Here is an 11,858-nt window from a genome sequence, read left to right as displayed (position 1 = left end):
ATGAATAGACGCTGATGGATGGAAAGGGTTGCCTCGTGGTAAGAGTCTAATTAATGCCATCGGTCGTGTTGAGGCGTAATAACAATATCTAGAGGGAAATACTACAGATAGATTGTGAATTTACAGGCTGCAGCCTGTCGGGAACATTTTCAGAAACTTCGAAGTTTTCGAAGAAACAGAAAGAGCTATTGTGGACCCCTCCCCCCCCCATGTCATCTTCTAAAAACAATGAAGACGCCTACGCTCAAGGGTGCACCAAGCAAATGGAAACATGCTTGGTGCTTGGAAAATAAGCATGAGTGCCTATCTTAAAGCAAACAGAACAACCACTGTGGCAAGTTGGGGCGCTACACCACAGTCTGCAAGTCAAGACACCAGAACACGGTACAGCTTGGACAATCGAACTCTGGAAAGTCATAAGGCAGTATCCTGCCATCATTAGTTATAAATGCCTATGGTGAAGCAGTGTAGTATGGTTTGGAAAACTTTATTCAGGTCCATCAGGTCGTGCTAGTTTCCTAGCCCGAAGCGGGCCGCTCCCACGTCTGCACCGAAAGGCCTAGCCTCTCAGCCGTATCGTGGGCGCAATTGACGGCCCATGTCTGTTCTAGTTAGGGGACTACAGAGAGCCGCGTCCCAACACTCTTTGATGTTGTCCTTGTCGCTCCGTAACGCGGAGCATCGCTAGACAATGTGTCCAATTAAAAATAAGCATGAGCGCCTATCTTAAAGCAAACAGAACAACCACTGTGGCAAGTTGGGGCTCTACACCACAGTCTGCAAGTCAAGACAACAGAACACGGTACAGCTTGGACATGCAACGAGGAAGCACTGAACAGCCCATGCAGAATACATTTCAAAGCGAATTAACCTGCACTGTATGACGGCAGACGCATGGGAAAGTAAATAAAAGAGCTGTGGACTAGCAACCTTATGGACCATACATTATTTCTGTGGACTATTACTTAATGGTTACTGAGCTGCGCAAGCTCCAAGCAGCCCATACGATGAAATCTTCAAATTTTCTGAGTATTTACTTGTTACGGTATCTAAAATGTGTTTCTTTCGGACAACCAAACTTAGTATAGTTCTGCCAGATTTTAACAATACTAGAGGACAGTGTAACCAAACTATTCCCAATGCTACGGCAAGGCTGAGAGAGGGTCTCAAATTGTGAAGAACAAGCTACGGCCTACTTCACGGACACAGTAACTGTCGGGCCTGCAGTATAATATCTGGCTTAGCGCTTAATGTGTAACAGATTGAAATCTTCTCTATAACTCCAAGTCTATCGAAATCCAATTGCGGCAACACATCAAAGTCGGCAAGAAAAGCAACTAAGAGAATGAGACGCCAAGGACTCTAACTTAAGGTGGAAGACAGGAGAGAGAGCCGCAATGCATAGTATGCCGCCGGCAGCTCCACCGCAATCACGTGTTGTGCAGACATCTAAAGTCAATGTACAAAACGCAAAGAAACGCCTTCAGATCTCCTAAAACATCACTTCGCTTATCCGACAAGAATTTTACTGGAAAGGCTGGGTACTCCGATCACAGCGATCTAGCTGAGGCTGCTGCAACGCCTGAACTCGTGAAAACTCTTTAAAAGGAAGGTGTACATAGACATGTGAGCAGAGCAATGGACAATTGTCATTTATACCACAATGCTAGTCACCGCATAGAATAACCTAGACGCGAGTGAGGGTGCTCTGGGATAAATGGCTGAGCCCTTAGCCATAGTAGGATTCTCAGATTGCAGGAGCAAACTAAACGTCTTCAACGGTGGTTCCAGAATTTATCTGTCGGGAAACAGAGCATGATTCAGGAGGCTGGTCCCCTTGCGGCTGCGGCTCATGCGCACCCACTGAGCACGTGTGGCGTTGCCACAGATGGTGCGTATCAAGCAAAACGAACGTCGCTCAACATTCAGGAAACTGTGTTGCTAAGTGAGAACTCACTCAAGCTTATCTGCAGCCGTGGGCTCATACGCCATCAATGAGCCGTCCCCCTGCGCCTCTGCATGATGATTTTATGGCATTTCCTTTGAAACAGGGCGGTGACAAATAGTCACCTAGTCTGCTTGATTTATTCAGCAAGGCTATACATGTTTTTTTATGAAGCATTTTGGTATTTTTCTTCTTTATCTTTTTTTCTTCAAAATCTACCTTATACCGCTAGCAATGACTATCGGAGACTCGGTCGTATCCCTCTTTTCCCCGCTTTTCTCCCGTCAACTCCGAAAAAGTCTCTTGCTTATCTCGACTGCTGACCGGTTGAATAAATACAAACAAAACCAAAGCTGTGCTCTTTAGGCCTAAAAATAAGCCAGTGAATTCAAATATTAACATTATGTACGGAGAAAAAACGATAGAAATGGTTACTAGTATGAGAACTCTCGGCGTAACGTTTTCGAGTAATATGCTCTGGGACGAACACATTGACGCAGTCACAATCCAGTTATCTAGGGTCATTGGCATGACGTGGAAATGTAAATCACTATTGCCGTTTAAAGTTAAACTTCTCATTTATAACTCACTTTTTTATTCGTACCTCTATTATTGCTTATTGGTATGGGGTACAACTACCTTTGTTAATTTGCATAAACTACTTGTCTTGCAAAAGAAGTTTGTTCGGCTACTCTTCAATGTCCCCTACAACTCCCATACTATAAACTTATTTCAGGAAGCCAACATAATTTCTGTGTTAAAGTTATACCAGTACAAGTTAACAACTGCATTTAGGCGGGAAGCAAAACTGAACTGCTCCTTTCTACGAGAACTTTCTAACCTTGAACTTAATGACAAATTTTATGTTACCCGTCATAAAGAGATATGGCGGGTGGTCACACCCAGAACAAATTACTTAAGGGAAAAGCTGTCACACGCAATGCCAAAGCTTCTAAATAAATATAATAATCTAGGCGTTGATATCACCCAAATAACGGCCCAACAACTGAGAGACTTGTATATGCATGATTTTTAAATTACTGGTTCAGTGTACATCCTCTCGGCTAGTATGTATATAAAGTGTGTATATATGCTTCTGTATATGTGTGTGTGTGTAGGTGTGCATACGAGTGTGTATGCATATACGGGTATATGAATGCATGTGTATGTGTATATATATGTGTGTATATAATGTTCAGCGGCGTATTCTTGTCTCATTTGTATTCGCCACGAGAACCACACAAGCTACTCTAAGTATTTTTGGTTTTGTCACCAGTGGCTCTGTATGGATATGGGTGTGCATGTGTAAATGCGAGTATGTGGGTTCATGAGAGTATATATGAGTATGTGTATATGTATGTATACATATGTATATGTGTATGTGTATACATGTATGTATGATGCATATGTGCTTGCATGTATGCTGTTGCCGAATATTCTGTAGAGGGGGCTGCGGGCCTCGTCAAGCTGCTTACTGTAGCAGCTTTTACTTGCAGCCTCCTCCATCAAGTAGATGGAAATAAAGCTATTCTATTCTACATTATTCTACATTCTACTTTAAACCCAAGTGCTTCTGGGAGGTGTAAGTACAGTCATTTCTTAGTGAATCCCTTCGCATTTCATTAGGATGTGCATAGTGGGCTCCCAATTTTTGCTGTAGTATACAGAGGCCTCATCTAGTTCCGAACATTTCTTCCGGTATGCTTTTGTCGGGCAACAGGCTGGGGCTTCAAATAACATGACACTGTTCTCTGTGCTATGGTACACACTATCCATTCTTCTCATTATTATAAATCTCCATGGTCTCTTTTGTTTCCATTCTTAGCATCCAATTAACTGTCTCTATTTCTCTTACCTTCTTTCTGATCACTCCTCGTTGTTTATTAACAGTTTCAATTACCTAGTACTTGGTGCCATATTTCTTGACCTTTTCCTCCATTCTGTGTCTACGCTTTTGAAATACAGATACTTGTGCATTTTAGCGACCCATTTATTTTCTTTCATGTTCCTGAGTCCTTCTTCAGAAGTAACTTTTCTCTGTGCGTCTCTGACTTCAAAAGAGGCTTAATCCATGCCACCTTGTGATGCCTATTTGTGGTTTGACCGTGGGCTCCCAAAGCAAACGAGATTAGCCATGTTTGGTTAATTTCCAACCCCGACAAGATGTCCGATTTTAGGCATAGAATGGCTTCGGCGAACCTTAAAGCTGGCGGCATCACTCCTTTCCAAATTACACGCACCACCTCATACTTATTGTGGCCTAACGGTGCTCTGCTTCGTTATATTAGCATTCGGCTTCCCACTGATTTTGAAATTTTTTGGTGGGTGCTTGATTAATTCTTTCCTTCGTTTATGATTGCGCCGATGTATTTATATTGGTGGATTAAGGGCATGGCTTGCCGTTGGATTGACCACTATGTATTTACTCGTCTCTTCATATCCTGCCCGCCTTTAGCGACTTGGGGCTTGCAACAGACTCCAAAATGATGCCGCCCTTTCCCGAGGGCACAGCGTGGTCTCATGAAAGAGCCAAGCAAGCCTGGTGACATTCCTTGTACGAGACAGGCCTTTTGCACATAACAACACTGTGTGGCCGAATAACAAAGTGCACGACACAATGTGAGCGAGTGAGTTCTGCGGTTTTACGACCCAAAACCACAATTTGATTATGATGCACGCCGTAGTGGGGGACTCCGGATTAGTTTTAACTTCCCGGAAATCTAGAAGGTGCCCTCAGTGCACGGAACAGGGGTGTTTTTGCATTTGGCCCCCATCGAATTGCGGCCGCGATCATTTCGCGACCTCGTGGTTAGCAGTACAACACCATAGCTGCGAAGCCACAGCAGTGGGCACAACACCATGCTGTTAATCGCTGTCACACGTGTATCTGTGATATATGTATGTTGGTTACTCCTCTGAGTTTCTTTTTTGAAAGATATTTATAGGGATGCATTTATATTTGTCCGCTTTTCACATATCTCCTATTTGCTGACTTGACATCATTGTGACTTCTCTTTCCTCCGTCTTTTCTCTTAGCCTGTATCTTTCTCATGGATTCGAGACGGTTCAGGTCTCCACTGAGAAGCAACACAGTTAGGTTACCCGCAGTACTTCATTTTCTACTTCCTTTTCACTATACTTCAAGAATAACAGGTAGCAGAAGGTCAGTTCATTACTTAGGATTCTAAATTGGTAGGAGGCGGGCAGAAGAAAATATGTGGGAGGGGGGGGGGGGTTAGGTAAAGCCACTCCTGAGTCTCTGTTCTTTTACCATGCCGTCAACTGATTCCGTCAGTTATGTGGCACAGGTGGTGTTAGACTAGCTGACAGTCCACGATGGCAATTACTTGACCTGTGTGTCACTTCCTAGAATGCAAGAATATATGTTTGGGTTCGCAGTTCACCCAAGTGTTACTTTTGGAAATATACGTAAATAGAGCTACCAATTATCCATATGTTCACAGCCGCACAATAAAGGCGAGGAGGAGGAGGTATGAGGCTTTCTTTTGCACTGTTCGCTGTCTTCCCTGGAGCACTGGAGCACTGGTGGCTGCACACAAGAATAATGTATTCCTTTTCTGCATAGGGCCTCAAATAGCATCTTTCTATAGCATTGAGGCACTGGCGGAACTGGATTACTGTTCTGTGTCATGGACTCCAATGAAGTTAGTGCAGAGCATAGAAAGCTCTGCGCCGATTTCTGCGAGGTTAGCAACACGCTTTTTTTTTTTGGCTTGTGATCCTGCAGTGTGCCTTTGTTTTTCGAAGTTTCTAGAACAGCATGGCTTCTATAAAGGTTAGTCACTTAATTACGCATTGTCCATGCAGCAGTGTCCACGTGGATAGCAAGAAGGAGCAAATGGTCTCATTCGCGACATTCGATTGTCTTAGGTAAATTGATTCTGGGGGTCCTCAGCAGCGCTTGGCTTGCTAGTGCATTCACTCTTTTGTAGCGAGAAATGCCCATGTCAGAGGGTGTCCACAGAAATCTGACAGTGAAACAACTTTTTCCGAGCTCCTTAATTAGTTCTAGTGACAGAAAAGAAACATGTTAGAAGCCATCCCAAGAGATAATTGGTGAGTTGTAAATTCGGAATATATGAATATCCCGACATCCTTTACCGAGCACATCGTCATTTTGGAACATGTGGCACACACTGCGATCGATGATACCAAATGGTCTAAACAAAAACATGCATTACAAAGGGACAGAATCTAGTATGTGGCTACGCCTTCACCTACATCTACACTACGCAGTCTGATTACCTGAAGATGAGCCTAGCAAATGCTTCAGCACTAATGATCAGGTGTCTGCAGATCACTTGGGGTGCCTTAATGTGCATGTGAGGAAGCATATTGTTTCAATTCAGAAATTCAAGAACTGCTTGTAAACCCTTATTCAGATGGCCTCAATGTTGGTTACGAAGTATTTCTCAAGAGAAAATACCAACTAAGAAGCCACATTGCCTGAGTAACACCATGTATCCTTATTGAACATGTCCTATTAGAGTAAGCTTTAAATTTAGTTTGAAATGCTAGATTAAAAATTTCATCTCATAAGAAGCGAACAAACACTGACACCAAGGACAACATAGGGGAAATTACTTGTGCTTAATAAATGAAATAAGGAAACAATAAATTAATGGAAATTAATGTGGATGAAAAAAGAACATGCTGCAGGTGGGAACCGAACCCACAACCTTCGCATTTCGCCTGCGATGCTCTACCAATTGAGCTACCGCGGCGCCGTTTTCCCATCCACTTTCTTGTGTATTTATGTGTCCTAGTAGAACTCTGGGAGGGTTAGCCAGAGCCACCACTCGCAGACCTTGGCGGCGGACGTGGAACGTCCCTCTTGCCGCAGGCGTCACGAGAACGTGATGTTGTTGGGTGACGGCAACTGGTCAATAAACCCACATATGCTACCTGACGGCGTCAATGTTGCCGGATTCGAGACCCTCGTTATGTAATCAACGAGAAAAAAGGGGGTTAACCGAGGGGCCCGATTTTTATTGGTCATGTCATAAGAAGCGAACAAACACTGACACCAAGGGCAACATACGAAAAATTACTTGTGCTTAATAAATGAAATAAGGAAACGATAAATTAATGGAAATTAATGTGGATGAAAAAACAACAGGCTGCAGGTGGGAACGCACAACCTTCGCAAAATGCGAAGGTTATTTACCGTTTCTTTATTTACCGTTTCTTTATTTCATTTATTAAGCACAAGTAATTTCCCCTATGTTGTCCTTGGTGTCAGTGTTTGTTCGCTTCTTATGACATGACCAATAAAAATCGGGCCCCTCGGTTAACCCCCTTTCTTCTCGTTGATTACATAAAGAGGGTCTCGAATCCGGCAACATTGATGTCGTCAGGTAGCATATGTGGGTTTAATGACCAGTTGCCGTCACTCGACAAGATCACGTTCTCGTGATGCCTGCGGCAAGAAGGACGTTCCACGTCCGCCGCCAAGGTCTGTGAGTGGTGGCGCTGGCTAACACTCCCAGAGTTCTACTAGGACACATAAATACCCAAGAAAGTCGATGGGAAAACGGCGCCGCGGTAGCTCAATTGGTGGAGCATCGCACGCCAAATGCGAAGGTTGTGGGTTCAGTCCCCACCGGCGGCATGTTGTTTTTTCATCCACATTAATTTCCATTAATTTATCGTTTCTTTATTTCATTTATTAAGCACAAGTAAGTTCCCCTATGTTGTCCTTGGTGTCAGTGTTTGTTCGCTTCTTATGACATGACCAATGAAAATCGGGCCCCTCGGTTAACTCCCTTTCTTCTCGTAGAAATAAAAGTGTTTAATATATGAAGCAATATATTGGCAGCAAGCAGCACGCCTATCTAAAGACTTGGAATGCGTCACTTAACAGGAGTAAAATTTGTGTTTTGTTTCGCAATAGCACTCGGCACCCAAATAATCCCGAAGTGTGCAACATTGTTAGATCCACCAGAAAGCGTTGTGAACACGTCTGGTCACCTGTGGAAGAAACTTTTGCCACTAGAGTGGGTTGAGTTCTCATGATTTACCTCATATAAGAGATTTGATCTGCTTAGTAATAAATCAAGGCACAATCTTTATTCACTAAATGAGAATTGTATTCACTAAATTTCCCTTGGCACCATAATGCCTATATGCCGTCTGAACGTAGCTAGACTGGCTATGGTAATTCATGGCTTCAATTTTCTTTGTTCCATGTAACAAAAGTAGCTTGTAGAAACGCTTCTTGCTGTAGAGACAGGCGAAGGTAATGTAGTAAGCCGTTCTGAAAGAGCCCTTTTGTATGTGTACTTTTCTTTTCACACAACTTTCCAGGCACTATGTCCCAGTGAGCCGTTGTGGCAGCAGTACTGCCGCGCAGTGCTTGTGGTGACCCCTATTATGCGCCGGTACCCGGAGCTTGAGCTTGCAAGGAAGAGCATGTTTGTCAATTTCGCGGCCTCCAGTGGTGTGACGACGTGCAATGTCACGGTGCTGCCGGTTGCAACAAAGACTGGTGCTGTCTCTGTCACAATATTGATCTACAATAAGCAGAGAACCGATGACTACTTGGCAGCATTCCAGCTCTTCAAGGACAACCATCCACTCTGCTTTGGAGTTAAAGCTGCGCGTGAGGTAGAAAATGCGTATATATTTCTACATTTTGGATGCAACAACTGGCTGTCCAGTGACTACGTGACAAGAAAATCAGCCGTTACCTGTCTTATATGTCCTTAACACTTGCCAATAATCGGACCAGAAGAAAAAGGCGCTTAGGCCATCAATCAATATGCAATTTCACTCTAAATTGGTGCGGACTGAAACTTCCATTATTGCTCTCAAACAAACCTTTGTTTTAGCATGTTCTCAGTAAATGTGTACTTGCAAGTAGTTCAATGGCTATGCTTGAAATGAAAGCAAGAAAGGAACTTTGCAATAGAACAAGAATGGTTGTCAAGACAGAATAGTGAGTATCACTGGCCATAAATTCTGGTAGCCAGTATTTATTGCAAGTGTGGAACTTATTTGCGTAGTACCTAATCCTGGGTAATACCAATGTAAATTTAGAAGTCTGTTTCAAAAGACCAGTATGCAAGTAATCACTATTATCCTAAGAAAGCAACTAAGTTAACGCTCAACAATTTGCAATGAAAATATGTATGCTACTAATTCACATGACGTGACAAATTCTCGGCTTGTTGATCTGTGATAAAGCAGGGAACCTTTCCAGTACCATTTCTGCAAGTGACAGCGTTTTTACTTTTCTTGTGCTATAAATACACGCTAGTTAACACTCTCCTTATGCGAAATTTGTCCAGAGCAGTACAGAACCTTTTCCTGCTTTCAGCAAGCAAAGACTCTCTCACTTTCAACATCTCTGAAACTCTTGGTCGTTTTGCCATGGTTGATTGATTCATCATGAACCTACATGTTCTTTGCAGTTTGCAATTTGTGTTGAAAAAATGACTCCATTTGAGGTAGTAAAGCACTTTGACATCGAGAGAATAACTTAATTTTTGTATCCGGCAGAAAACACCTTCCATAGCAGCTTTTGAAAGCATTAGTAGAAATGTAGTGGGATTGAACTTCTTGAGCTGTAATCACATCGCTGGAGAATAAAACAACTCCATTATCTGTAAATGATGCCAAATCAGCACGGTATATTTTCTCATTTCCAAACAAAATAAAATATAAACGTGGCATGGCGCATGCGTTAATTTCCAACTCTCTGCTGTACTCACTGATATGTTGCTGCCTGAGCATTACAGGTATACCGAAAACTATCCAGGTAAACTTTACATAACATTTCAAAAGAGTAATTGCATTATCTTTTTGACTTGACCAAAGTGATCGCATTATTAAATGGAATCATCGGTGTGATAGTTGTTGAATAGTTGGCTGCGTATGAGCCCTAACAATGCAGAAAATACAAAATGGAAGTCCTCATTTGCATTAGCTTGCCTCCACGTCTGAACCGTTGCCGGGGAACAAGTGACAACAAAATAACTTCGCAGTTTCTGTTGCTACGGAATAAACAAGGGATACTTTGATTTCAACACCTTTGTTCAGGCTAGAAAATATGCCTATAAAAGCTTAGACGTCTGTTCACTGCGCGTGCACACCATGAACAAGCACAATACTACTTACTTTGAATTCCTGTCGCACCTTGGGAATGAGCTGCACCGTGTTCAAAATGAAGGAGATGCAACTGGACTTATACTGGCCTTCAGGGCAACTGCTACTGCTAGAGGTGCCAGAGAACTCAAATACGGGTGCAACCAACGAATATGTACAGGTGTCGACCAGGGCTCAAAGTGGCTCCAAGAGATTGCCTGCAGAACACCTGCAGCAATCTGCCAAGAGGCCAAGGAAGAAGGCTCGCTCCCTCCACTGCAGCGTCTGTCAGATCGTGCATGGTGCAAAGCTGCACTAAACGGTCCCGGCCTACAGCGTAGTGGGTTCTATGATTGACCTGGAAACACTATGAGTACCTGTCTGCCTATGTCAACTAAGTTCGGAGTCAAGCGCCTCTTCCCATGCTTCCTTCAACGGGAAGGAAACAAGGCTACATTGAAGTGCTCTGCTTACTCGGACAAATATGGTTTCCTTTTCTTCGCAACTTAAAATGCACCACCAGTGCTTTTGAATGAGCATGAGGCTGAGGACATCAGCATAAAACTGTAAACGCTGAAATTACAGAAAAATAAATTTACAACTCTTCGGATAGGTAGATGCTTAAACATTGCAGTACGTCATCCTCAATGCCGATTGTTACGCAATGAGCACGAGCTCTTGCAAGGTGCATCAATTCTCGCTGGAAAATTGTGCTGAGCTACTCCTGAATGTGACATTCTTCAAACGACTATGCTCGAGTCTCTGTAAACGTAGAATAGCTCAAGATAAGCCTTCTTTGGAGCTCTAGAATTTTAGTTAAAATAAGGTGGGCGACTTTATCCCTTCTCATACCAGTGATCTGGCAGTCACTACACAAAGAAATGACATAGTAGAAATAAAAGGCGGGCTAGTTGTTATGTTATGCCACCTTCAACTATTGTGTTCTGGTGCTCGTTAGCGTTTCTCTGACTCCTGGTAGCTTTGTGCTTGCGATGCGTGTGTCATCGTGGGTATAGTGAACTAGAAACTAGTTCACTCTAGTGTTGGCGAAGCGCGTGCACGTTTGACGTAGTTCAGACATTCGTTTCTTCATGATTTTATGCCGCGGCATACTTGTGCCGCATTAGGGTAGCGTTTTTTTAGGCTAGTGATGAGAGATTTCAGCTTTGTAAAGTGGTATTCTTTCGCGAAGACTCTTTTTGCTGAGCCGTACGAAGTATGTCGGTGATGTGAGAATACGACTGAGAACACAAAGTCATTGCGCTGTCTGAAATATGTTGAGCACTGAATTTATTTATTCATGCAATACTGCAGCCCTATGGCAGCCAAGGCCACAATAGCTAAAAGTGAAACAATAAATTTTAGGGACAATTACTTATCCCTACGTAGATAAATGTTAAAGCATTGCGACCACCGCACGATGCCTATATACTTTCAGTGGTCTTAATTTATCTTTGCCGTAAGTAACACGAAAGAGCGTTGGTCCGACTCCCACCAAAAGTCGTGGGTTCGAGTGTCTTAATTAAATCTGTCTTAATTAACTGTGTCTTAACTAACTTCAAACTTAATCAACACCAAAGGACGTGGGTTCGACCCCACCAATGGTCATTGGTTCTTGCGCCGTAATTAACTCTAGCTTACTTGAACCTGCCCTAAGTACCTTCGCCTTAATTCACTCTGCCCTAAATCACTATGCCTTAATTAACATTGCCTTAATTGACGTCATGAACTGCCTCAATTGGTTCACTTGACTTTTTCTAGCATCAGGGTCACGCCAACGCGGATAACGCCGGATTTCCCGCCTCAT

The 11,858-nt window shown here is 43.1% G+C and overlaps 1 non-coding gene across 1 annotated transcript; it reads left to right on the top strand.

Annotated features, from left to right (window-relative positions):
• Nucleotides 1–7,504: 7,504 nt before the first annotated feature.
• TRNAW-CCA (transfer RNA tryptophan (anticodon CCA)) lies at nt 7,505–7,577 on the top strand. The gene has a single exon. It is a non-coding gene; the product is annotated as a tRNA-Trp (tRNA).
• Nucleotides 7,578–11,858: the final 4,281 nt, after the last annotated feature.

This window comes from Dermacentor variabilis, chromosome 6 (assembly GCF_050947875.1).
Source record: "Dermacentor variabilis isolate Ectoservices chromosome 6, ASM5094787v1, whole genome shotgun sequence".
Taxonomy (NCBI): Eukaryota; Metazoa; Arthropoda; class Arachnida; order Ixodida; family Ixodidae; genus Dermacentor; species Dermacentor variabilis.
The sequence above is the reverse complement of the archived record's forward strand: the minus strand, read 5'-3'. Positions and strand labels throughout refer to the sequence as shown.